General features: G+C 41.9%; 1 protein-coding gene across 1 annotated transcript in view; it reads right to left on the minus strand.

Annotated features, from left to right (window-relative positions):
* The window catches only part of gpr63 (G protein-coupled receptor 63), a 161,704-nt gene that overhangs the window by 86,905 nt on the left and 48,501 nt on the right, over window positions 1-26,298 (minus strand). The window contains exon 2 of the mRNA XM_041187245.1: window positions 16,554-16,692. The gene's annotated coding sequence lies outside the window, so the exon portion shown is untranslated. The remainder of the gene's footprint in view (window positions 1-16,553; window positions 16,693-26,298) is intronic.

The raw sequence follows: 26,298 nt of genomic DNA on the forward strand, positions 1-26,298 counted from the left end.
GGATTTCATCCATATATTTTAAAAGAATCTAGGGAGGAGATAGCAGAAGCACTGCTACACATATTTATTAATTCATTATAAAAAGATGTAGTGCCGGAGGGATGGCAGGTAGCTTTTGTGATTGTTATACTTAAGAATGGCGAAATAACATGTCCATACTAGTATAAAGGAGGGAATAGAAGAAGTTCTAGAATCAGGAAATAATTTATGAATCATCAGCATGAATTTCAAAAGAAAAAATCTATACTGATCAAACTTATTGAATCTTTTCACCATGTAACAGAGAATAGACAATGGTAATGCAATCAACGTAATTTAATCTGCATTTTTCGAAGATGCTCCATAATAGATTAATGTTGACTAAGGTTAGAGAATGTGAAGTCAGGGGACAAGTGGCAGAATGAATAGCTAACTTCAAGGCAGAGAGTGAGGGCGTGAGTAAAAGGTAGTCATTCAGAAGGTGGGATGTGGTGTTCCATAAGGATCATTGCTGTTCACAATTTACATTAATGAAATGCATTTTGGAATCAGCAAAACAATTTCTAAATTTGCAGATGGCAGCAAATTATGGGAATAACTGCAAAAAATTACTTGATGACACTAATAAACTTGCAGATCAGACAAATAATTGGGGAATGAAGTTCAACACAGATAAATGTTAGTACATGTTGGTAGGCAGAATAAACAGGTCCGTGACTGATATCCTCACAGGGAAATTTACTAGTCTTGTTGGGGAGGGTTTAAATTAGCCTGTCAGAGGGATGGGAACCTGAGAGGGCAGCTCAAATTGGAAGTAAAGCTAGCAACAGGAAGTAGAAAGGTAGCAAGAGAAATTAGAAGACAAGCGAAAATAAAGGACAGCATTAACTGAGTTTAGAATATTGCTGAAAAAAAGAGACATTGCGTGGCAAAGCTATTCATCTTGCACTCATCAGGGGAATTCACAAGAAAATGCCAATATCAGAGGAAACAACAAATTTATACTATATGAGAAGAGAATGTTTATTGGTAGGCAAGTGGAGTCTAATTGGTAGAGGAGTCGTCATGGAGAATGCACCAGTTGATGGTGAACAGTTAACTGCCCAGCATTCATTGAAATTTAAACCAGGCAGCTTGGCTCTGATTGATCAAGACATTGCCCTGGGTAATGAAACAACAAATGGTTGTCACTTATTTTGTTTAGCAGTGGCATAGCCATATTGTCACTGGCCTGGAATTCAGAGACCCAGGGTAATACTCTGGGAACCTGGGTTTGAGTCCCGCCATGGCAAATGGTGGGATTTGAATTCACTAAAAATCTGGAATTAAAAGTCTGAAACTGACCATGAAACCATTGTTGATTGTCGTAAAAACCCATCTGGTTCACTGATGTACTTTCAGGAAGGAAATCTGCTGTCATTACCTGGTCCAGCCTACATGTGACTCCAGATTCACAGAAATATAGTTGACTCTTAAATGTCTTCTGAAATAGCCTAGCAAGCCACTTAGTTGTATCAAACTGCTAGAAATTCAAAAAGAAATTAAATTGGATAGACCACCTGGCATCGACCTAGGCACCAGAAACAACAACGGTAAACTCAGCCTTGTTGACCCTGCAAGATTATCCTTCCTAACATGCAGGGGCTAGTGTCAAAATTGGGAGTCACAGACGAGTTATGCAACACTGTCATACTCAGAGAATCATACTTTATAGATAATGTCCCAGACACCACCAGCACCATCCCAAGGGATGCCCTGCCACACCGGCAGGATCAATCCAGCAGGGATGGTGGCACAGCAGTATACAATTGGGAAGGAGTTGCCCTGGGAAGCACTGAGGGTGGCACGGGCGCAGAAAGTACTCTGGGCGGGGGAAGTCAATGACCATCACCAAGAGTGGCTCGTTAGCACTACTACTGACTTGAGCTGGCAGAGTCCTAAAGGACACAGCTGCTAGACTGGGTCTGCAGCAGATGGTGAGGGAACCAACAAGAGGGAAAAACATACTTGACCTCAGCTGCACCAACATGCCTGCCGCAAAGCTTCTGTCCATGACCTTATCAGTAGGAATGACCACCGCATAGTCCTTGTTGAAACAAAGTCCTATCTTCACATTGAGGATATCCTCCATCGTTTTGTGTGGCATTACCACTGTATTAAATGGGATAGATTTCAAACAGATCAAGCGTCCATGAGGCACTGAAGCCCATCAGCAGCAGCAGAATTAGACTCAACCACAATCTATAACCTCATGGCCCAGCATATCCCTCACACTACTATTACCATCAAACTGTGGGATCAATCCTGGTTCAAAGCAGAGTGCAGGAGGGCATGCCAGGAGCAGCACCAGGCACACCTAAAAATGAGGTGTCAACCTGGTGAAGCTAAAACTCAGGACTACTTGCATGCCAAATAGCATAAGCAGCAAGTGATAGAGAGAGCTAAGCAATTCCACAATCAAAGGACCAGGTCCAAGCTCTGCAGTCCTGTCACATCCAGTCGTGAATGGCGGTGGATGATTAAACAACTGACTGGAGGAGGAGGCTCCAAAACTATCCCTATTTTCAACGATGGGGGAACCCAGCAAATCAATGCAAAAGATACGACTGAAGCATTTGCAACAATCATCAGCCAGAAGTGCTGAGTGGATGATCCATCTTGGCCTCCTCCAGAGGTCCACAGCATGATACATGCCAGTCTTCAGCTTGTTCGATCCACTCTATGTGATTTCAAGAAAAGCTGAAACACTGGATACTGCAAAGGCGATGGGCCCTAACAATACTCCAGCATTACTACTGAAGACTTGTGTGCCAGAACTAGCCATGCCCCTAGCCAAGCTGTTCCAGTACAGCTGCAACACTGGCATCTACTTGGCTATGTGGAAAATTGCCCAGGCTAAGTCCTGTGCACAAAAAGCAGGACAAATCCAACCTGGCCAATTACTGTGCATCAGTCTACTCTCCATAATCAGTGAAGTGATGGAAAGGGTCATCAACAATGCAATCAAGCGGCACTTGCTTAGTAATAGCCTGCTCACTACCGCTCAGTTTGAGATCTGCCAGGGTCACTTGCCCCTGACCTCATTACAGCCTTGGTTCAAACATAATCAGAAGAGCTTAATTCAAGAGGGGAAGTGAGAGTGACTGCCCTTGACATCAAGGCAGCATTTGACCAATGGGGCAACAAGGCGCCCTAGCAAAACCAGGGTCAATGGCGATCAGGGGGAAAATTCTTTGCTGGTTGGAATCAGACATAGCACAAAGGAAGATGGTTGTGATTGTTGGAGGTAAATCACCTCAGCTCCAGGACATCACAGTAGGAGTTCCTCAGGGAAGTGTGCTAGGCCCAACCATCTTCCGCTGCTTCATCAATGGCCACTTGGCCCCTGACCTCATTACAGCCTTGGTTCAAACATAATCAGAAGAGCTTAATTCAAGAGGGGAAGTGAGAGTGACTGATCATAAGGTCAGAAGTGGGGATGTTCGCTGATGATTACATAATGTTCAGCACCATTCACAACTCCTCAGATACTGAAGCAGTCCCATGTCCAAATGCAGCTGTGCCCTCGGGTCCTAGTCTCTCCTACTAATGGAAACATCTTCTCCACGTCTACTCTATCCAGGCCTTTCAGTATTCTGTAAGTTTCAATCAGATCCCCCCTCATCCTTCTAAACTCCATCGAGTATAGACCCAGAGTCCTCAAACGTTCCTCATATGTTAAGCCTTTCATTTCTGGGATCGTTCTCATGATCCTCCTCTGGATCCTCTCCAGGGCCAGAACATCCTTCCTGAGATACAGGGCCCAAAATTGCTCACAATATTCTAAATGTGATCTGACCAGAGCCTTATAAAGCCTCAGCAGCACATCCCTGCTTTTATATCCAAGCCCTCTCGAAATAAATGCCAACATTGCATTTGCCTTCCTAACTACCGACTCAACCTGCAAGTTAACCTTAAGAGAATCCTGGACTAGGACTCCCAAGTCCCTTTGCACTCCAGATTTCTGAATTCTCTCCCCATTTAGAAAATAGTCTATGCCTCTATTCTTCCTAACAAAGTGCATGACCTCACACTTCTCCATGTTGTATTCCATCTGCCACTTCTTTGCCCATTCTCCTAACCTGTCCAAATCCTTCTGCAGCCTCCCCACCTCCTCAATACTACCTGTCCCTCCACCTATCTTTGCGTCATCTGAAAACGTAGCCAGGATGCCCTCAGTTCCTTCATCTAGATTATTAATATATAAAGTGAAAAGTTGTGGTCCCAACACTGACCCCTGCGGAACTCCATGAGTCACCGGCCGCCATCCTGAGAAGGACCCCCCTTATCCCCACTCTCTGCCTCCTGCCAGACAGACAATCTTCTATCCATGCTAGTACCTTGCCTCTAACACTTGGCTCTTATCTTACTGAGCAGCCTCCTGTGCGGCACCTTGTCAAAGGCCTTCTGGAAGTCCAAGTAGATAACATCCTTTGGCTCTTCTTTGTCTAATCTACTTGTTACCTCCTCAAAGAATTCTAACAGATTTGTCAGGCATGGCCTCCCCTTGACGAAACCATGCTGACTTTGCACTATTTTAAAATGCACTTCCAAGTATTCTGAAATCTCATCCTTAATAATGGACTCTAAAATCTTACTAACGACCGAGGTCAGGCTAATTGGCCAGTAATTTCCCGTCTTTTGCCTTACTCCCTTCTTAAATAGGGGGGTTACATTAGCAATTTTCCAGTCCTCTGGGACCCTCCCTGACTCCAGTGATTCCTGAAAGATCACCACTAACGCCTCCACTATCTCTTCAGCTATCTCCTTCAGAACTTTGGGGTGTAATCCATGTGGTCCAAGTGATTTATCCATCTTCAGACCTTTCAGTTTTCTTAGCACCTCCTCCATGGCAGTGGCCACCATACTCACCTCTGCCCCCTGACTCTCTTGAACTTTGGGGATGTTACTCGTGTCTTCCACTGTGAAGACTGATGCAAAGTACCTATTCAGTTCCTCCGCCATTTCTTTGTTCCCCACTACTACTTCTCCAGCATCATTTTCCAGCGGCCCAATGTCCACTTTTGACTTTCTCTTACCCTTTATATATCTAAAAAAACACGTGCAATCTTCTTTTATATTACTGGCTAGTTTACCCTCATATTTAATCTTCTCCCTCATTATTTCTTTTTTAGTTGTCCTCTGTTGGTCTATGTAGGCTTCCCAATCCCCTGGTTTCCCACTGCTCTTCACTGCTCATTCTTCTGAACTCCAGCAAATATAATCCTAATTGACTCAATCTCTCCTCATATGTCAGTCCCACCAACCCAGGAATCAGTCGGGTAAACCTCTGCACTCCCTCTATAACAAGTACATCCTTCCTCAGATAAGGAGACCAAAACTGCACACAATATTCCAGGTGTGGTCTCACCAAGGCCCTGTACAATTGCAGCAAGGCATCCCTGTTCCTGTACTGGAATCCTCTGGCTATGAAGGCCAACATACCATATGCCTTCTTTACCGCCTGCTGCACCTGCATGCTTACCTTCAGCAACTGGTGTACAAAGACACCCAGCTCTCATTGCACATTCCCCTCTCTCAATTTATAGCCATTCAGATAATAATCTGCCTTCCTGTTTTTGCTACCAAATTGGATCACCTCACATTGATCCACATTATACTGCATCTGCCATGCATTTGCCCACTCACTCAGCTTGTCCAAATCACACTGAAGTATCTCTGCATCCTCCTCACAGCTCACCCTCCCACCTAGCTTTGTGTCATCTGCAAATTTGAAAATATTACATTTAATTCCCTCATCTAAATCATGAATATATATTGTGAGTAACTGGGGTCCCAGCACCGATCCTTGTGGTACCCCACTAGCACTGCCTGCCTTTCGGAAAAAGACCTATTTATTTTCCTACTCTTTGTTTCCCGTCTGCCAGTCAGTTTTCTATCCATCTCAATACACTACCCCCAATCCCATGCACTTTAATTTTACATGCCAATCCCTTATGTGGGACATTGTCGAAAGCCTTCTGAAAGTCCAAATAAACCACATCCACTGGCTGCCCCTCATCAACTTTACTAGTTACATCCTCAAAAAATTCCAGTAGATTTGTCAAACATGATTTCCCTTTCATAAATCCATGCTGACTCTGTCCGATTCTGCCACTGTTTTCCACATGCTCAGCTATTAAATCATTTATAATAGACTCTAGAATTTTCCCCACTACCAACGTCAGGCTGACTGGTCTATAATTCCCTGTTTCCTCACAGCCTCCCTTTTTAAATAGTGAGGTTACATAAGCTACCTCCAATCTGTAGGAACTGTTCCAGAGTCTATAGAATCTCAGAAGATGACCACCAATGCAAGCACAGGCTGGTTGGGTACCGTCTGTACCTTGCCCGATGCGAACAGTGCAAAGCATATGCTGTTTGATGCAATCTACCAGTCTTTGGTCCCTAAGGCCTACATACCTTGCATCACACTGGCACTGAAATTCATATACTACATTACCATTTTTGTGATAGGCGGAACGTCTTTTTGGGTTGATGGCAGTATCCTGTTAGTGGCGAATACGACTCATGTTACTACTGCATAGTAGTAGCGTGAAACGGCTAGCTTCACCTGTTGTTCAAATTTTTGAGATACGTTGCCCTTCCAGGTTAATCCGAGGGAGACTAGGCATTTTTCAGGGCCGCAAGTGATGGCCTTGAGCGAGTTTGCAATTTTTACAATGTGAAATAATCTGATCAGTGTAGCCATTATCCCATAGAGTGGCTTTGATGTGCTCTATTCCAGCATCAAGTTTGCATGGCTCAGGCCCTATTTACAAGGTTGCCAATAAGGCCCATCTTACAGTGCGTGGATGTAAGAATCCTAAAGTGTGTATTGTAAGCTTAGAATGCTTAGTCAAAAAGACTAAGTTAAGGGCACTCTACCTGAATGCACACAGCATTCGCAACATTTAAAAGCACAAATAGAGGTGAATGCGTATAATCTAATTGCCGTTACAAAAACAAGGCTACAGGGTGACCAAGATTGGAAACTGAATAGTCCAGGATATTTGACATTTAGGAAGGAAATGCAAAAAGGAAAAGGAGATTGTGTTGCACTGATAATAAGGGATGGGATCAGTATATTAGTCAGGGAGGATCTCAGATCAGAAGAACAAAATGTGGAATCTGTTTGGATGAGCTAAGAAACAGCAACGGGCAACAAACATTGGTAGGAGTTGTTTATAGGCCACCAAACAGTAGTGGTAATGTGGGGCATGGTAATAATCAGGAGATTAGAGAAGAATGCAGCATGAGTAATACAATAATCATGGGTCACTTCAATCTGCCTATAGGCTGGGCAAATCTAATGAGCACTAATGCTGTGGAGGACAAGTTTCTGGAGTGCGACAGGGATGGTTTTCTAGAGCAGTACGTTGAGGAACCAACTAGAGAAAGGGCTATTTTAGATCTAGTATTCTGTAACAAGAAAAGGCTAATTAATAATCTAGTAGTAAAAGAATCTTTGGGATGAGTGATCATACTAGGATTTTACATTACGTTTGAAAGTGAGGTAGTTCAATCTGAAGCCAGAGTATTAAATTTGAACAAAAGAAATTATGAAGGTATGAGGGGCAAACTGGTTGAGGTGGGTTGGGAAAATACATTTAAAAGGTATGACAGTACATAGACAATGTATAGCGTTTAAAGTATTATTACACAGTTTAGAGCAACATTCCTTCAAGGCACAAAAACCCAAAAAGAAGTCACTCAACTATGGCTAACAAACTATGTAAAGGATTGTACAAGATTAAAAGAAAAGGCCTATCAAGTTGCTAGAAATAGCAGTAAACCTGAAGATTGGGATCATTTTAGAAAACAGCAAAGGAGAACCAAGGGACAATCTAATATGAATGTAAACTAGCAAAAAAACATTGAAAAGAGACTGTAAAAGCTTCCAAAGCTACATAAAAAGGAAATATCTGGCTAAGGTAAAAGTGAGTCCATTACAGGAAGAGTCAGGAGATTTCATAATGGGAATAGAGAAATGTCAGAGAAGCTAAATGATTACTTTGCGTCTGTCTTCACTAAGGAAGATACAAGAAATCTCCCAGAAATAGAGATCCAAGGGACCAGGGGGAATGAGGAATTGAAGGAAATTTGTATTAGTAAGCATGTTGCATTGGAGAAATTAATAGGACTGAAGGTTTATAAGTCCCCGAGATATGCTATTCTACAACGCAGAGTATTGAAAGAGGTAGCTATGGAGATATTGGATGCATGGTGATCATCTTCCAAAATTCTACAGTTTCTGAAATGGTTCCTGCAGATTGAAAGGTAGCAAATGCGTTCCCACTATTTAAGAAAGTAGGGAGGGAGGAAACGGGGAACTACAGGCCTGTTAGACTTACATCAGTAGAAGGGAAAATGTGAGAATCTATTATTAGGACGCAATAAATGGATACTTGGATAATAATGATCTGATTGAGCACAATCAACATTGATTTATGAATGAGAAATCATAATTGACAAACCTGTTGGAGTTGTTTGAGGATGTTACGAACAGAATTGATAAAAGGATTAACGTAATATACTTGGATTTTCAGAAGGCTTTTTGTAAAGTCCCCCACAGGAGGTTGGTTAGCAAAATTGAAGTGCATGGGATATGGGGATAATACACTGGCATGGATTAAGGATTGGCGAAAGGGCAGAAAACAGAGTAGGGATAAACGGGCCACTCCAATGTTAGCAGGCTGTGACAAGTGCAGTAAAGCAAGGATCAGTACTTGGGTCCCAGCTGTTCACAATATATATCAATGATTTGGATGTGGCGGGCAAATGTAATATTTCCAAGTTCGCGCAGTGACACAAAGCTAGCTGGAAATTTATGTTGTTAGGAAGGTGCAAAGCAGTTCAAGGGGAGTTGGACAGACTTAGTGAGTGGGCAAGGAGATGCAGATGGAAAGTAATGTGGAAAAATGTGAGGCTATCCACTTTAGTAGGAGAAACAGACATGCAGAGTATTTCTTAAATGGTAAGAGATTAGAAAGTGTAGATATACAAAGGGACCTGGGTGTCCTCATCAGTAAGTCACTGAAAGCTAACATGCAGGTGCAGCAAGCAATTAGTAAGGCTAATGGTATGTTAGTCTTTATCACAAGAGGATTTGAGTATTGGAGTAGCGAAACCTTGCTTCAAGAGAACCTTGGTTAGACTGCACCTGTAATGCTGTGTGCAGTTTTTGTCCCCTTACCTTTGAAAGGATATTATTGCCATACAGGGAGTGCAGCGATGGTTTACCGGACTTGTTCCCGGGATGGTGGGACTATCCTCTGAAGAGAGATTGAGTAGACTGGGCCAGTATTCTTTAGAGTTTTGAAGAATGGGAAATGATCTCATTGAAACCTACAGAATACTTAAAAGAATAGACAGGGTAGCTACAGGGAAGATGTTTCCCCTGGTTGGGCAGTCTTGAACAAGGGGACATAACTTCAAAATAAGAGGGAAGCCACTTAGGATCGAGATGAGAAGAAATTGTTTTGCTCAGAGGGATTCTCTACCCCAGTGAGCTGTGGAAGCTCAGTCATTGAGTATGTTTAAAGCAAAAATTGACAGATTTCTAAATATCAATGACATAAAGGGTTATGGGATCATTTGGGAAAAAGGCATTAAAGTGGATGATCAGCCAAGATCATATTGAATGGTGGAGCAGGCTCGACAGGATGAATGGCCTACTCCTGCTCCTATGTTCCTAGATCACTTATTACTTGGATGGTGAAAGCCAAGGTGGTGCAGAGGAACAAAGGGATTGCAGAGTACATAAGATCAAATCACTAAAAGTCGTGCCACAGATTAGCAAAGCGATAAAAAAGCAAACCAAGCACTAGGCTTTATTTCTAGAGGGATAGAATTATAAAGTAGGGAAGTTCTGCTCAACCTGTATTGATCCTTGGATAGAACACAGAGTACTGCGTACAGTTCTGGCTGCCATTGTTATGACACAGCAGTTGGTAAAGGCTGAGTTGTTTAAATCCCAGAGGGAAACTTGAACAACTGTTATGACCTATATTTTCAATTAGTATGTTTGGGATACAGCTCTGAATTCAGGAATAAAACCACCAAGCCTCCAGAGTTTTTTTTTATATAAATCTAAATTAAACATTCGTTAATTTAACAACAAACTTGAATACATACGCATGTCTACAAATTACTACCATAATAACTTTTAAACAAATCCCCAAATTAATCACTCCCAGGTAAATCTTCGTCAAGGCAACAATAACCCATAGAGGAGAACGTTTCCTATGGCAGGCGGGCTGGATGGGAGCAGGCACAGAGCCAGTCACCACCTGCAATCGGCTGTGCAACGCCATTTTACGCAGGTGGGCCAATTCAGGCCCACCCAGTGTAATGCGCAGCTACCTTGGGGCAGGAGGAGGAGGGAGAGTCAGGGCCTGCGTTCTTTCATGCAGGCGTGCAAAAGGGCGCAACAATCTCTCTGAGGCACGGGGTTGCCTCAGGGCGATTGAATGGATTAGAAAAATTCTTAATAAATAAAGTAAAAATTTATTTAAACATGTCCCCGCATATAGCAATGTCACATGAGCTGCGACATGTTTTTGAAGTTAAGAAAATTTATTTATTTATTATGTAAAAGCTTCAGAAAACCTCATCCCAGCCATGGGAAAAGCTGTGGCTCTGCGCCTGCTCGCCGACCTTAAGGTTGGATGGGCAGCATTCTTAACAAGTTTAATTACTTTTTTAATGGCCTTAATAGGCCGTTGACAGTTCGGCAGGCGCATATTCTCTCTCTCTATTCACCCTATCAAAATCTTTCGTAATTTTAAAGACTCTATTAGGTGACCAGTCAGCCACCTGTTTTCAAAAGAAAAAAGAACCAACTGCTCAATCCTTCCCTGATACATATACCCACACATTTCTGGTATCAATCTGACAAATTAATTAATTAATTTAGATGGATAAATAAATCAGGATGCACGCCCAATGTCATTTTACGCTCAGTGTGTCAGGCCTGTCCCCGCACGCTAACCAGAAGATTCAGCCCAAAACCCAAGCTCAAACAGACACCAGGCAAAGCCCTTTTGACCTTACGAATTCAAAATGAGGTTCCTTTGCAGACACAGTTGTCAGCTTACAAGCTGGTTAGATCTTAAATGTCTCTGACTCACACACAAACTCCTTTCTGTTTATACCTAGCTTCCTCTTTGAATGTAAATTTTCCATTGTATTACTAGTTTTTTTTTAAAATTTTACCTTTCCTAACAATAATCCTTCATTCCACCAATTTTTGTAGTAATATAAACACATTGCTTGGCATCTCCCAGCTAGGTGCAAGATTTTACCCATTCTTTTGAATGGTTTATTTAAAAATGCAAATTTCCCTCTTTCTCTTAACTAATTTACGTTTATCTAATTAACATCTCAAAACTACTGCACATAAAAGTACCCAGACTTGCTGGCATTAATCCAATTAATCCACACACAGGCACACACACAGACACAGGCCCTACTACAATTACAATTTAGCAATAATTTCCAATAACATTACAGACATCAATAGCTCTTCATGACAGTCATATTATAAAAAGGATAGAGAGACAATAGAGGGGTTGCAGAGAAGATTTATAGGAATGGTACCAGAAAAGTGTGGGTATTTGTATCAGGAAAGGATAGGGGGACTGGTTCTCTTTTCTCTGAAAAAAAAGGTGGCTGATTGGTCACCTAATAGAGGACTTTAAAATTACGAAAGATTTAATAGAGTGAATAGAAAGAGAGAATGTATCCTCTTATGGAGCAGAACAAACTAGAGGCCTTCAATATAAGATAGTCACCAAGGAACTCGCAAGGAACATCTTTACCCAGAGTGATAGGAATGCAGAACTTGCTACCACAGGGAATGGTTGAAGCGAATAACATAGATGCAGAAGCTAGGCAAGCATTTGAGAGAGAAAGGAATAGATGGTTATGATGGTAGATTCAGATGAAAAAGAGATGACAGGGGGCTTGAATGGAACATAAACACAATCATGGCTTGTGCTGTGCATACATGTTGCGTAATCCTTTGCAACTCGCCAAGCTTCCTTCGACAGCACTTTTCAAACCTGGGACCTATACCACCTAGAAGAACAAGAATAGCAGATGCATGGGAACATCAACACCTGCAAGTTCCTCTCCAAGTCACACACCATCCTGATTTCGATAGATATCATCATTCTTCCACTGTTGCGGCGTTAATATCCTGGAACTTACAACAGGGGTATTGCAGCAGTTCAAGAAGGCAGTTCATCACCTTCCCAAAGCCAACAGGCATGGGTGAAAAATGCTGGCCTTGCCAGTGACATTCACATCTCAAGAATGAATAAAAAAAGTTATCTTTGAAAATTAGAGTATGCTGATGTTTTCGACATGGGAAGCAAAGTTGATTACTCAAAATTGATTACAGAATATTGCAGCATAACTTGGTCATTCATTCTGTCCATTGAAAATTCAAGTCACCAAAATCACAGAGTGTTATCTGAATTCTTTACAGGCAGGGATGACCATGATTCTCAGTTCAGTTTCTGGTCCATGCTAAGTCCCAGGGTATTGACAGTGGGGGATTCAGTGATGGTAATGCCACTGAATACCAAGGGGCGATGGTCAGATTCTCTCTTGTTGGAGATGGTCATTGCCTGGCACTTGTGTCCAGGTCTCATTGCATTTACATATGGACTGCTTCAGTATCTGACGAGTCGCGAATGGTGCTGAACATTTTGCAATCATCAGCGAACATCCCCACTTCTGACCTTAAGATGGGAGGAAGGTCATTGATGAAGCGGCTGAAGATGGTTAGGCCCAGGACACTACCCTGAGGAAATCCTACAGTGATGTCCTGGAACTTGCGTGACTGACCTCCAACAACCACAACCATCTTCCTTTGTGCTAGGTATGATTCCAACCAACGGAGAGTTTACCCAGATTCCCACTGTCTCCAGTTCTGCTAGTGCTCCTTGAGGCCAGTCAAATGCTGCCTTGGTGTCAAGGGCAGTCACTCCCTCCCACCTCATCTCTGAAGTTCAGCTCTTATATCCATGTTTGAAATTTGCACATGTCTGAGCCAATGCTGTAATGAGGTCAGGAGCTGGGTGACCCTGGTGGAACCTAACGTTGTGCAGGTATTGCTGAAACTGCTTCCTCAATGCCCCTCACTACCATCATGGTTTCTCCACATGCTCTCAATGCTATTTATTTCATTACTTTGCACTCCTATTATATCCTATTGCATCATCCCCCTGTGATATTCTTAATTCCATTGTAATCTCCTCTCTCTGATCACTATCACATCTTGTCCATCTTAATTTCTGTTTGCTTTGTGAGGTCTGATTAATTTACTTCCTATGGTGATCCTTTCACCTCATATTTGATCATATTTGCTTTCCTCTGTTGTTCTTCCTCCTGTCCTATCCAACATTCCATGATAATCCTCATTCCCCGTCTCATTCCTTTCTTATCCTGTACTTTTTCTGCACCTCTGTATACTCCATACCTTTATAGTGCCCCTCACTGCAATCCCCTTTCCGTTTTCTCCTCTCTATAACCACTTAGGCTCTTTGTTGACTACTTATTCCTAATCTTCTGAGTTCCCAGCCTTAGCTATGGCAGCCAGATGGGTCAATATTTGCTGTGGGGTCAGCAAGCTGGAAGGATTGAAGAGAAACCCTTTGCCTTGGCCCCTATACTGGTGGACACCAAATAGCAATGGCAAGAAGGCCTGAGGAGGAACTCTGCACAGAAACAGACAGCAGGAATTCATCGAGAAGCGGTGCTGAAATCCTGGCAGGGTTAAATTTGAAGCAGGACAACATCGCCAGGAGGGAAGCTGAGAGGGGCTCAGGACAAAGGAATGGGGCACAATGCAGTCTGGTGAGCAGCAGCGTTAGATTTTGGGGTATTGCGTGTGTGTGAAGTGCAGCAAGAGTAACCTGGGAATCAATTCAAGTTTCAGCAGTTGCAGCGTAAGAAAAATAGGTGCTATTCTGTCACCAATGGCGGTGCAGCTGGACACAGGAGGTGCAAACATTACGGCACCGCCAGTGGGAAAGGGTCAAACTGTAATTATGGAACATAAATTTGACAAGACAATTCAAATTAAACATATTGACAAGGAAATGTTAATACAAAAGTGTTACTAAAAATAGCATGAACAGGAATTATATGCCCCATCTGTATAAGATTTAGATTCGTTATTCGTTATCCTTGCATAGTATTGATCACTGTGAGTGAAAGGTTTTACAAAAACAGGGGTGTATTGCCAAAGGGTTATGAGGGATAATAATTTATTAGCATTGAAAACAGCCTTAGGAAAACTGGTAATGGATAATATCTAAGGATCAATCATTATTTTGGGTAGGGCCATCTCATTCTGAATAATTTAAGTAAGAAGTAGGTCCTGGTATCACCTGGAGCGGAATACTTATAGATAGTAACACTGTATGGGCGCCGCTGACTAGCCCAACATTTATTGCCCATCCCTAGTTGCTCTCAAGAAGGTGATGGTGAGCTGCCCTCTTGAACCGCTGCAGTCCATGTGGTGAAGGATGTATTATTGTCATGGACAAGTGGAGGCAGGACTTGGAATACAATCAAAAGTTTGAGTGCTTTGAAGGGGTCTTGTACCTGAGTGAGGTTGGAATGCTGGTGATCGGGCGCTCAAGGCTTTCAGAATTTAAGAAGGAAAAGAGTTTGAAGTTTGCATCCTTGCCCTTGCTGAGCATTTACTGGGGGCAGTACCCAACATTCACCTGTGTCAAGGAGAAATATGACGACTGCAATCCCCCACCCTCTTTCCCACTGCATTCCCATGCCAAAGCTGTAGAAAAAAAAGAGTTGTACTGAGGAGAAAATGTTTTGCATGCATTCTCCTCCCAAGTGAAGATTTCCCCTCATAGAGACAAAATGGCCCACTGAAAAATATCAGCTCCTTAAACCTTTCTCACAATGTCATCCAAGAACCCACCACTATCTCCACCATTGTCTTGGTCTCCTTCTCCTCCCACACTTCCCCCCTAGCTGTGCTTTGCCCCCCATTTTTCCCCACTCCCTCATCACTTTTGCTCTCTCCCCCTTACCCACTCCCCTGTCGCGCATTCCCCCGTCACACTCTTTTCCACTCCTTCATCTTTCATTATTCCCTCTCTTTGTTTCATTCCTACCTCTCTCGTACTATCTGGTCTTCTCTCCTCTCTCTCTTACCTAAAACAAAACTGTTCCACTGAACTTAAATTCAAATAAAATTGGTATGACTCATCTGGTTATCGGTAATTTTTGAGATAAAATGTTCTGTGTGATTGTTCCAAGTGTGTGTTTTTTTAAGAAGAAAACTGAAGACAGATTGAAGTTGCTTTGGAATATATTGGGGATTTTCAAATATAGTACCAAAAATATTTGATAGCTTGCATTAGAAGAGATAAAGATATACGTTTGGCTAAAACAAAGTCTTTTTTTTATAAATGTCTCTGAATTCAAAATACAAACAATTGCAACTGCTAAGTGCTTTTTGCTGTTCTACTGCCTCACATGTACAATCTGCATGACCAGTTTATTTAAGCAGCAGCTTGTGTAGGAGGTATGTGACAATATCTAAATTTCAACTAGTAACTGAGTCACACAATTTCATTGGTGCCAAAAGCCCAAATACATGTAGCTCTAAGCTATTTGAATGGGAACACATGAAGTGGTTTAAGAAATGAACAAATATAAAATGGTTCTGCAGTTTCTCATTTGGAATAAAAATCAGAGGTCAGACGAGACCTGAATCTGTTTAAAATCAATTTCTGACTGCCAGGCTGTAAACTCTGCAGATCGCATAACAAATAAATTCCATATTCAGCTGGATACCATCTATTATAATAGATTTGATTCTAAACGGCAAAAATGGTAGCAAAATTCTCCCTCTTTCATTTTATTGGTTATTTATTACTAAGCCTTATTTTCAAAAAGGTCTGTGTACCACACACTCTTTCAATTTAGCAATAAAAATGATACTATTCCTTAAGTTGACTAAGTTAAAATAAAGACAGCCTCGCGCCAATCACTTATGCATTAGACTCAGTGATATCACTTGCCTTGAACTGAAAAAGGTTTTTTTTATACAAGATCAACTTAAAAAGTTCAAACCCATAATCTAGGTTGATTCTCCAGTGAATGGTTAGTGGCGGCACAACTGGAAAAGGAGTCATCCCAGTTTTCCTGACCAACATTGATCGATCAATCAATCAACATCACCAAAATCAAATTATCTGGATTTCTACATAAACGTACACATAATAGGTATTGCAGGGCATGAAGCAGATCCTCTATTTAATTTTTAATACACTGATTTATTTGATTAACATATTTCTCAACATAAGATTGAACATTTTTGTCATAAGTTTGAACCCCAGAGTTTTAACCTAACACCCACTTTCTCTTATTTTGAACTGTACAATATCACCACCGCCACATCCCCCCCACACCACCACCCCAAACATAATTATAATCATCTCTAAACAGGTAAACCGTTCCAGACCTGGAGTTAAAAGCAGAATGCCTACCTGTTATCTGATCATCAGGCTGTCCATAATGTAGCTATGGCTCCAGAAAATTTTGTTTACAGCAACCTGGCCTCCTGGGCCCATGGCACAAATCCACAATGAACAGCTGTTCCCATGGCTGGAACAGTTACCTGGATTCCTGTGAAATATTCAAAAATAATTGCATCAATGATCCAGTTTCTCTCTACTCCACCAACTGAAATTTATTTGGAAACCCTTTTTGACTAAATTTAAGCAAAGAGCAATATGACCACTTTCTGGAGATAGAATTGTCAATGTTTATCAAATTGAGAACAGCAATCTAACTTGATATTCATGTTCACAATTTGATTTTGAAGAATTTTAAAGCTGGGGGATGGGTGATTCATAAGAACAGAACAAATGGATTAATTTAGAAGGAGGGGAATCCTGGGAAAATTACTGAAGTTTGGAGTAGGCGATCTGAAAAGATATCTTTAATTTAAAGACGTTGTATACAAGGAGGACCCGTTAGTAACACTATGTAATGCTGCAGAGAAATTTGGCAAAGAAAATTGGAAATTAGTTTAATTTTAACTTGATTTAATATTTTTTGATTAACATAAAAACACAATATTTAATGTGCTAGAGCAACCTGCTTACACAATATTTATACTTGATGTTTGTCTATGTTAACTGTGAAAATAATTAAAATTTGCATTATTTTTGCTCAAAGCATTGCTTTTATATCTCTCACCAAGAGGATAATAAGGAAAACATTTTAAGACAATGGGCAGAATACTACGCTCGGTGTGCGGGTGCACGCCAGACATGCCCGATTGTAAAATGATACGTGATGAAGTTGTGTGAGCATCCGGTGTCATCGCGCACATCACGCGATATTTCCTTTGGCGGGTGTGCACCGGAGTTGGCTGCGCATCCACCAACAGTTAAAAGGCCTATTAAGGCCATTAAGAAGCTAATTAAATTCAAATTTATGCTGCCCATCCAACCTAACGGTTGGCAGGCAGGTGAAAATGCCAAGTGGCGTTTACATCTTTGAGGAAACCTCATTCACGGGCGGGATGAGGTTTCCTAAAGCAAATAAACATCAAATAAAAATGTTATTAATTCAAAAATAACATGTCCCAGCTGATGTAACAGAGTCACATGAGGGGACATGTTTTACAACAATTTTATTTCCTTCATTTTTTTTTAAAACATCACTTCATCTCCCTAAAGCAGCTCCGTGCCTCAGGGAGAATGAAGCGCTCTTTCGCGCGCATGCGCAAAAATCACGCAAGGCTCGCTCGCCCTCCTCCCCCTACCCGCACAGGCAGCACTGAGCACTGCTGCTCACATTCCATGCTGGGCGGGCCTTAATTGGTCTGCCAGCATGAAATTGCGGTGTGGAGCCGATCGCGGGCGGCGGTCAGCTTCCCTGCCGAGCACCCCTGCCAAGTGCAAAATCCTTCCCCATATATTTTTTTAAGACTGTGGAACAGCCCTTTTTCAAGAATAAAATTGGAAGAAAAGTTTAGCCAAAACAAGCAGTGATAACTTAATTCCTGTCCTTTGGTTTGTGTAATAGAAAATAAGCCAAATATGTTCTAAGTATCTGCTTATTATAACTGGCCATGATAGCCAGGTTTTCAATATATATTTGTTGTTGAAAAATAACTGTTTTAACACATTGCCAACCTGCAATTTTAACATGATAAAACATCCCAAGGTACTTCACAGGAGCATTATCAAATACAATTTGAAACCCAGCCCAAAAAAGAGATTTTAAGACAGGTGGCCAAAACATTGCGAGGTAAATTTTAAGGAGTGCCATAGAAAGAGAGTCAGGGATGTAGTGGTGGCGGAGGAGGAGAAGAATCCCAGACTTCAGGGACCATGCAGTGAATATGCAAGACAGCTGGCTCCTATGCCTAACTTGGTGAAAATGATAAAATGCCATGGTTTAGAAAAAAATTGGTAACACTGCTTGAATTATCAAAGTTGATACCAGTTGGCAAATAGAAAGTGTCCATTTTAAAGCCCAAAACACCGTTTAAAAGTGAAATTGCTTATGAACTCTGTCAGCATAAAATCAAATTTATTTTAATTTTCAAATTTAAGTCACCATAAGTTAGTAACATTTATATAGTTGGTGTGTGCTGAGGAAAAAGATTTGCAGAATTAGTGGTTCATGCACTGTAGGTATACCTACAGCACAGGAACTGCAGTGGTTTAAGAAGATGGCTCAAAACCTTCTCAAGGGGAATGAGGGATGGAAAGCAAATGCTGGCATTGCAAGAAATCCCCACAACCTTTGAATGAATATTAAGAAAATTTTTTTTAAAATGACCATGTCAAGATAGGGTCAGGACAGTTATATAAATAAGTGCTGTTCATGACAGAAACCCAAAAATACAGGAATAAAGCATCACTTCACACTTTCCTATTGTATACATAGAGGATATAGAACAAGAGTTGCAGAGTGATCAATCTTTGGGCAGTGTAGCAAATCCAACACAATTTCCAACGTGCATTTCAACCACATATTCCCTGGGGGAAGAAATCAGCATGGCTGACCTGTTTGGAATGTTGGTGCAGGTCACGAGAGAAGGAAGCAAGGTCCGCACATCATTGGATCCATTATTCAATAATTGCGGGCTACGGAACTCAAAAGCTTGAGTAAGAACAACCACTTTTCTAGCGGAGGCGACATTATTGGACCTCTCAATGCCAAGTTGAGTGGTAAAATTGCATGCAGAAGAGCCCTCACTCCTAATTACATTCCACAGAGACTTGACAAACATAATGACCGGAAGTTTGAGGTAGTAATTACAGCAAAACTGACATCATATGCCATCATTACTCCTGTGAAACTGACACCAACTTCTGCAGTTTGCATGTTGACGTCAGTAATTCTACACTTCTCTATAGGGTGCACTGTGGAAAGCCCCTTAGACAGTATCGGTTAGAAATTGCTGAACTGATGAGAACCTACTCTTTTATGCCATTAGTCTCATTGTAAAAACCCCTGAAAATGTTATATTGTTGAATGAAGTGTAACTTGAGCTTTTAAACCATGAACTAGGTTCAGAATTATGACTGATCAACCTCTCTGGTCCTGAAAAACTAATTTTATATTTGTGGACTGTCAAATTTCTCCACAATGGTGATAAAATTACACCTATTCTTAATTTTTATTTAAAGCTTGTTCATGATACTTCAGCTTCAGCCTTAATCTCATGTGTATGTCACATTCATTTGCTTTTGCTTCCTGTAAAATGACATTAAATGAAAGGTCATCATTGCATTTTACTTTCTGGTTGTTGTCTGTGAGAATACTTCAATGTTTTTGACTATTTAACCTGCTTGATGACATTCATTGTTGCTGGAAACCTGAAGATCCCCATGACCTGGCACCAGATTCAAAATAACATCAAGAAAAGGGAAAATTCATGCCACAGATATCACTCGATCCTTTTATTTGGCTTTCTTCAAGGTCAACTGCAAAATCCGGGCCGTTGATTATACATGCAAAGAAGTTCCAAACAAAGATCTTAGCTAAATGTAAATTACAAACTATCAAGTCAATGGATAATAGTATAAAGCAAAGAGCTTTGTAACTTCATAACAGCACCACACAAAAATATATCTACCATTGCATTATTGGTCGAATTTTGCGTGCCCCTTCACAGAATAATAATAATTTGCATTTATGTAGCATTTTCAAAATAACTAGAATTTATCAAGGCACTTCACAGAAGCCTAATCAGACAAAAATGAAGAAAGCAGATACTTTGACAGGCGATCAAAAGCTTGGCCAAAGGCATATTTTGAGGAGGGACTTAAAGAATGAGAGCATGGTGGAGAGGTTTAGGGACGCAATTCTACAGTTCAAAGCCAAAACGGTTAAAGACACAGTCACCACCAGTGAGTGAAGGCTGTTTAGGACACACAGAGTTGGAGACACGCAGGGTTCTTGGAAGGTTATGTGGCTTCAGGAGGTTACAGGGATAAGGAAGCCTGTAAGGGATTAGAACACAAAGATGAGAATTTTCAAATGGAAGTGGTGGGGAACTGAAAGTCAATCTAGGTCAGCTAACACAAGGGCGAGGGTTAGCGGAACTTGGTGTGAATTAGGAAATGAGCAGTGGTTTGGGTCAGCTGAAGCTTACAAAAGCAGAGGAATGACAGGCCAGCCAGAAAACCATTGGAATAGTTGAATCTGGAGCTGTCAAATATATGGATGCGGATTATGGCAGATGAGCTGAAATTGGATCTGAAACAGGAAAGGGATGGAAGGATTCTGCGAGGTAGTGGAGAGCTCAGGCTAAGTGTCATTGGCTTATATATGGAACCTTATGCCACATCTTTGTAAATATCATGAAGGAATAGCATGTAAAGGAACAAGAGGGCCAAAAATAGATACTTGGGGACTCCAGAGGTAATGGTGTGATGGGTGGTAAGAGAAGCAATTACTAGAGATGCTACAGTTATGTGTGGATAAGTAAGCGTTAGATTTCACCTTTTTATCACATTTGTTTAATTTTAATACTTAAACGATCAAATTCTATTGTAATAAAAACAAAAAAACTGCGGATGCTGGAAATCCAAAACAAAAACAAAAACATAATTACCTGGAAACACTCAGCAGGTCTGGCAGCATCGGCGGAGAAGAAAAGAGTTGACGCTTCGAGTCCTCATGACCCTTCGACAGAACTTGAGTTCGAGTCCAAGAAAGAGTTGAAATATAAGCTGGTTTAAGGTGTGTGTGTGGGGGGCGGAGAGAGAGAGAGAGAGAGGTGGAGTGGGGGTGTGGTTGTAGGGACAAACAAGCAGTGATAGAAGCAGATCATCAAAAGATGTCAACAACAATAATACAAAAGAACACATAGGTGTTAAAGTTAAAGTTGGTGATATTATCTAAACGAATGTGCTAATTAAGAATGGATGGTAGGGCACTCAAGGTATAGCTCTAGTGGGGGTGGGGAGAGCATAAAAGATGTAAAAAAAAAATAAATAATTTTTTTTTCTCTTTTTATAATGGAAATAGGTGGGAAAAGGAAAGCCTATATAATTTATTGGAAAAAATAGAAAAGGAAGGGGAAAACAGAAAGGGGGTGGGGATGGGGGAGGGAGCTCACGACCTAAAGTTGTTGAATTCAATATTCAGTCCGGATGGCTGTAAAGTGCCTAGTCGGAAGATGAGGTGTTGTTCCTCCAGTTTGCGTTGGGCTTCACTGGAACAATGCAGCAGGCCAAGGACAGACATGTGGGCAAGAGAGCAGGGTGGAGTGTTAAAATGGCAAGCGACAGGGAGGTTTGGGTCATTCTTGCGGACAGACCGCAGGTGTTCTGCAAAGCGGTCGCCCAGTTTACGTTTGGTCTCTCCAATGTAGAGGAGACCACATTGGGAGCAACGAATGCAGTAGACTAAGTTGGGGGAAATGCAAGTGAAATGCTGCTTCACTTGAAAGGAGTGTTTGGGTCCTTGGACGGTGAGGAGAGAGGAAGTGAAGGGGCAGGTATTGCATCTTTTGCGTGGGCATGGGGTGGTGCCATAGGAGGGGGTTGAGGAGTAGGGGGTGATGGAGGAGTGGACCAGGGTGTCCCGGAGGGAGCGATCCCTACGGAATGCCGATAGGGGGGGTGAAGGGAAGTTGTGTTTGGTGGTGGCATCATGCTGGAGTTGGTAGAAATGGCGGAGGATGATCCTTTGAATGCGGAGGCTGGTGGGGTGATAAGTGAGGACAAGGGGGACCCTATCATGTTTCTGGGAGGGAGGAGAAGGCGTGAGGGCGGATGCGCGGGAGATGGGCCGGACACGGTTGAGGGCCCTGTCAACGACCGTGGGTGGAAAACCTCGGTTAAGGAAGAAGGAGGACATGTCAGAGGAACTGTTTTTGAAGGTAGCATCATCAGAACAGATGCGACGGAGGCGAAGGAACTGAGAGAATGGGATGGAGTCCTTACAGGAAGCGGGGTGTGAGGAGCTGTAGTCGAGATAGCTGTGGGAGTCGGTGGGTTTGTAATGGATATTGGTGGACAGTCTATCACCAGAGATTGAGACAGAGAGGTCAAAGAAAGGAAGGGAAGTGTCAGAGATGGACCATGTGAAAATGATGGAGGGGTGGAGATTGGAAGCAAAATTAATAAATTTTTCCAAGTCCTGACGAGAGCATGAAGCAGCACCGAAGTAATCATCGATGTACCGGAGAAAGAGTTGTGGAAGGGGGCCGGAGTAGGACTGGAACAATTCTATTGTGCATAGGTTTAGTGACAGAAAGTCTTAATTTGTATGCATTTTTGGGATGATTCATGAATTTTGGGGTATGCTGTTAAAAAGGTCTTAATGTTAGTATCTCCTTTACTGTGCTGTATTTTGAAGAATCCACAGGTCTTTTGGGAGCAAATTAAAAAGTTATAGCTAGGACACGTTTGCACATTTGGGCTCCATTGAGTCTAGCTTAGCAGTAAAGAGAAGCCAAAGCCACAATGTTGATTGGCCAGGAAGGTGGTATATGGACTAGATGTTCTCTGGTCAAAGATACAAGTTATATTGCTGAAAAAGAAAGGCATTTTTAATCTAAACTTTTCGTTTTGCACTCATCAGGACAATTTGCAAGAAAATACCAATGTTAGGGGAAACACCATATTTATGCTACATGAGAAGAGAGTGCTGGTTGGTTGGCAAGTGGGCTCTAATTGGTAGGGGTGCATACACCAGTTGATGATGCTTGACTATTAACTGCCAAGCATTGTTCGAAATTTAAACCAGGCAGCTTGACTCTGATTGGTCAAGACATTGCACTGTGAAATGAACCTTGTCACTTATTGTGTTTAGCTGAAACAGGTACAATGTGTGTACATGTTTTTTCTATCTGCACAAAAGCAGGGCCCTGTGTATTAATATATGTAGCTTCCAGTACACACACACATGAGCCACACTGCGAGCCCAACTGGCAATCTTAAATTGGTTGTCAGCATAATTCTTAGCACACTGAGGATCATTTAGCAAAATGTTGCCCAATCGCAGAATCACATCTAATGTTGGTCACTGTGTTTTGAACTTTGGAAGTACAGGCTGGTTGGGTACGGTCTGTATCTTACACATTGTGAACAGCGGAAGACACAAGCTGTTTAATATGGTCTGCCAGACTTTGAGATGTACGGCCTACATATCTAGAATCACACTTGCGCTGAAATTCATACACCACATTACTCATTTGTGTGATAGGCAGCATTCTGTTAGTGGCAAATACTACCCATGTTGCATAGTAGCAGCGTGAAACAGCTACCTTCACCTGTTGCTCAAATTTTTGCAATACCTTAACCTTTCAGGGTAATATGAAGGAAACTGAGCACTTTTCAGCCGGAAAGTGGTGGCCTTGAGCCCATTCATGAGTTTGCGCGATTGTTATGACCACAGTCATTGTTAATTGTGCACAAACCAAATCCCAGGGGAAAACTTGGTTAATCAGCCTTACCCCCTTTTTTCTGTATTTTGAAAATGAGAAGAAAATGTACTGACCTCAGCAGCAAAAGTCCAGTAAAACTATTGGAATTTTAAAAATTAAAAGTACAAGTTTCACCTGGTTCAAAGCAACATGAGGAGCAAACTCCAGAAGTCCCACAATCCATGGGAAAGACAGACCAACACACGCTGAACTTGTGTATCGTGCTGTGCTTCGACTAACGGTATGTTAATTCCAATCTCTGTTATCCAATAAACCTTGTTAGCTTGTACTCTTAATTAGTGATTGGTCTTTGTGCCAACATGTTTATTGCTCGACAAGAATTTTCTTACCCTGTCATTTGGTATTGTGTCCAAATCCTTGCATAAGATTGGAAACAACTGCACAGTGGAGATCAAAAGAAAGGTATTGGAGGAGGGAAGTGTGATTGTGTCAAAGTCTTCAAACAGGTCAGAAAAATTGAAGCAGGATAATGCATCACAGCCAGAGTATGTATTGTGCCTGATTACGGTCATTTCAGTGTTGTGGCATGGGAGAAAACTTGATTGGCAAGTCTGGCATGGATTAGCAACATGTCCAAGTGTTTGAGCACAAAGGAATGTTGGAGATTGACAACTGACTTCCAGTGCAAAGGGATCAAAGTGCTGATGAATGCAGTACTGAAAGAGGATGGGTGTGGCAGGGGTGGAGGAAGTACTCAAGAGGGAATCATTATAACGTTAGCTAACATGGTAGTCAGGAAGGGAATTGCATGATCAGCAGTTTATTGGAAATGATGTTGAGAGAGAGATTGAAGTACTTGCGCTTATAGCATCTTTCATGGTCTCAGGATATCCTAAAGTATTTCACAGCCTATTAAATACTTAAGAAGTATGGTTACTCTTGCAATGCAGAGAAAAAAAAACTGCCACCAATTTGTGCACAGCAAGTCACATAAACAGCAATTAAATAAGTGACCCGATCATCTATTTGAGATAAAAACAAAAAATGCTGGAAAAACTCAGCAGGTCTGAACGCATCTGTGAAGAGAAAGACAGAGTTAACGTTTCGAGTGTGTATTAAACTCTTCTTCAGAGCTAAGAGAAGTAAAAATGTGGTGAAATATATACTGTTTAAGGGGGGTGGAGCAGATGAAGCTGGATAGAAGGCCAGTGATAGGTGGAGGTAAAGAAGAGATTGCAAAAGATGTCATGAACAAAAAGTCAAAGGGGTGCTAATGGTGGTAGTACTGGCTAAAGGAGATGCTAATGGTGACATCAAGAGTAGAAAGCAGAATGAGATAATAGCTGGACCAGGGTAAGCACTCTGGAAGGATCAACGTGAGGAAGTGACAACGGCCTTAGTGGGTGTGGGTTGGGGGGAGGGGACGGTAGTGGGAAAAAATAGGTTAAAAGATAGGAATAAAACAATGAATAAAAATGGAAATAAATTTTAAAAATAATAAAAATAAGTGGAAAAAATTAAAAAATAAAAATGAATATTGAAAAAAGGAGATCAAAAAGGTGAGAGGATGGAGGAGGGCGTTCATCGTCTGAAGCTATTGAACCCAATGTTAAATCCAGAAGGGTGTAAAGTACCTAATCAGAAGATGAGGTGCTGTTCCTCCAGTTTGTGTTGAGCTTCACTGGAACATTGCAGCAGGCCAAGATGGACATGTGGGCGTGACAGCAAGATGGTGTGTTGAAATGGCAAGCGACAGGAAGGTCTGGGTCATGCTTGCAGACAGACCAAAGGTGTTCCGCAAAGCAGCCACCCAGTCTCCATTTGGCCTCTCCAATGTAGAGGAGACCGCATTGGGAGCAGCGGATGGAGTAGACTAAATTGAGGGAAGTGCAAGTGAAATGCTGCTTCACTTGAAAGAAGTGTTTGAGCCCTTGGACGGTGAGGAGGGGGGGAAATAAAAGGGTGGGTGTTGCACCTTCTGCGATTGCATGGGAAGGTGCCCTGGGAGGGGGTTGAGGTGTTGGGGGTGGAGGAGCGGACCAGGGTGTACCGGAGGGAACGGTCCCTATGGAAAGCCGGTGGGCGAAAAGAAGGTGTGTTTGATGGTGGCCTCAAGCTGGAGTTGACGGAAGATGATTCTTTAAATGCAGAGGCTGGTGGAGTGAAAATTGAGGATAAAGGGGACCCTATCATGGTTCTGGGAGGGAGAGCATCTCCACAGATTCTGTCAGTCCAGCTGAGCTTTTCTGAGTTTTTGTTTCAGATTTTCAGCATCTGCAGTATTTTTCCATCATCTATTTGAGATGTTGTTTAAGGTATAAATGGTGGCCAGAACTCTGATGTTCTTCTTCAAATAGTGCCAAGCTATC

This window comes from Carcharodon carcharias, chromosome 5, assembly GCF_017639515.1.
Source record: "Carcharodon carcharias isolate sCarCar2 chromosome 5, sCarCar2.pri, whole genome shotgun sequence".
Lineage (NCBI taxonomy): Eukaryota > Metazoa > Chordata > Chondrichthyes > Lamniformes > Lamnidae > Carcharodon > Carcharodon carcharias.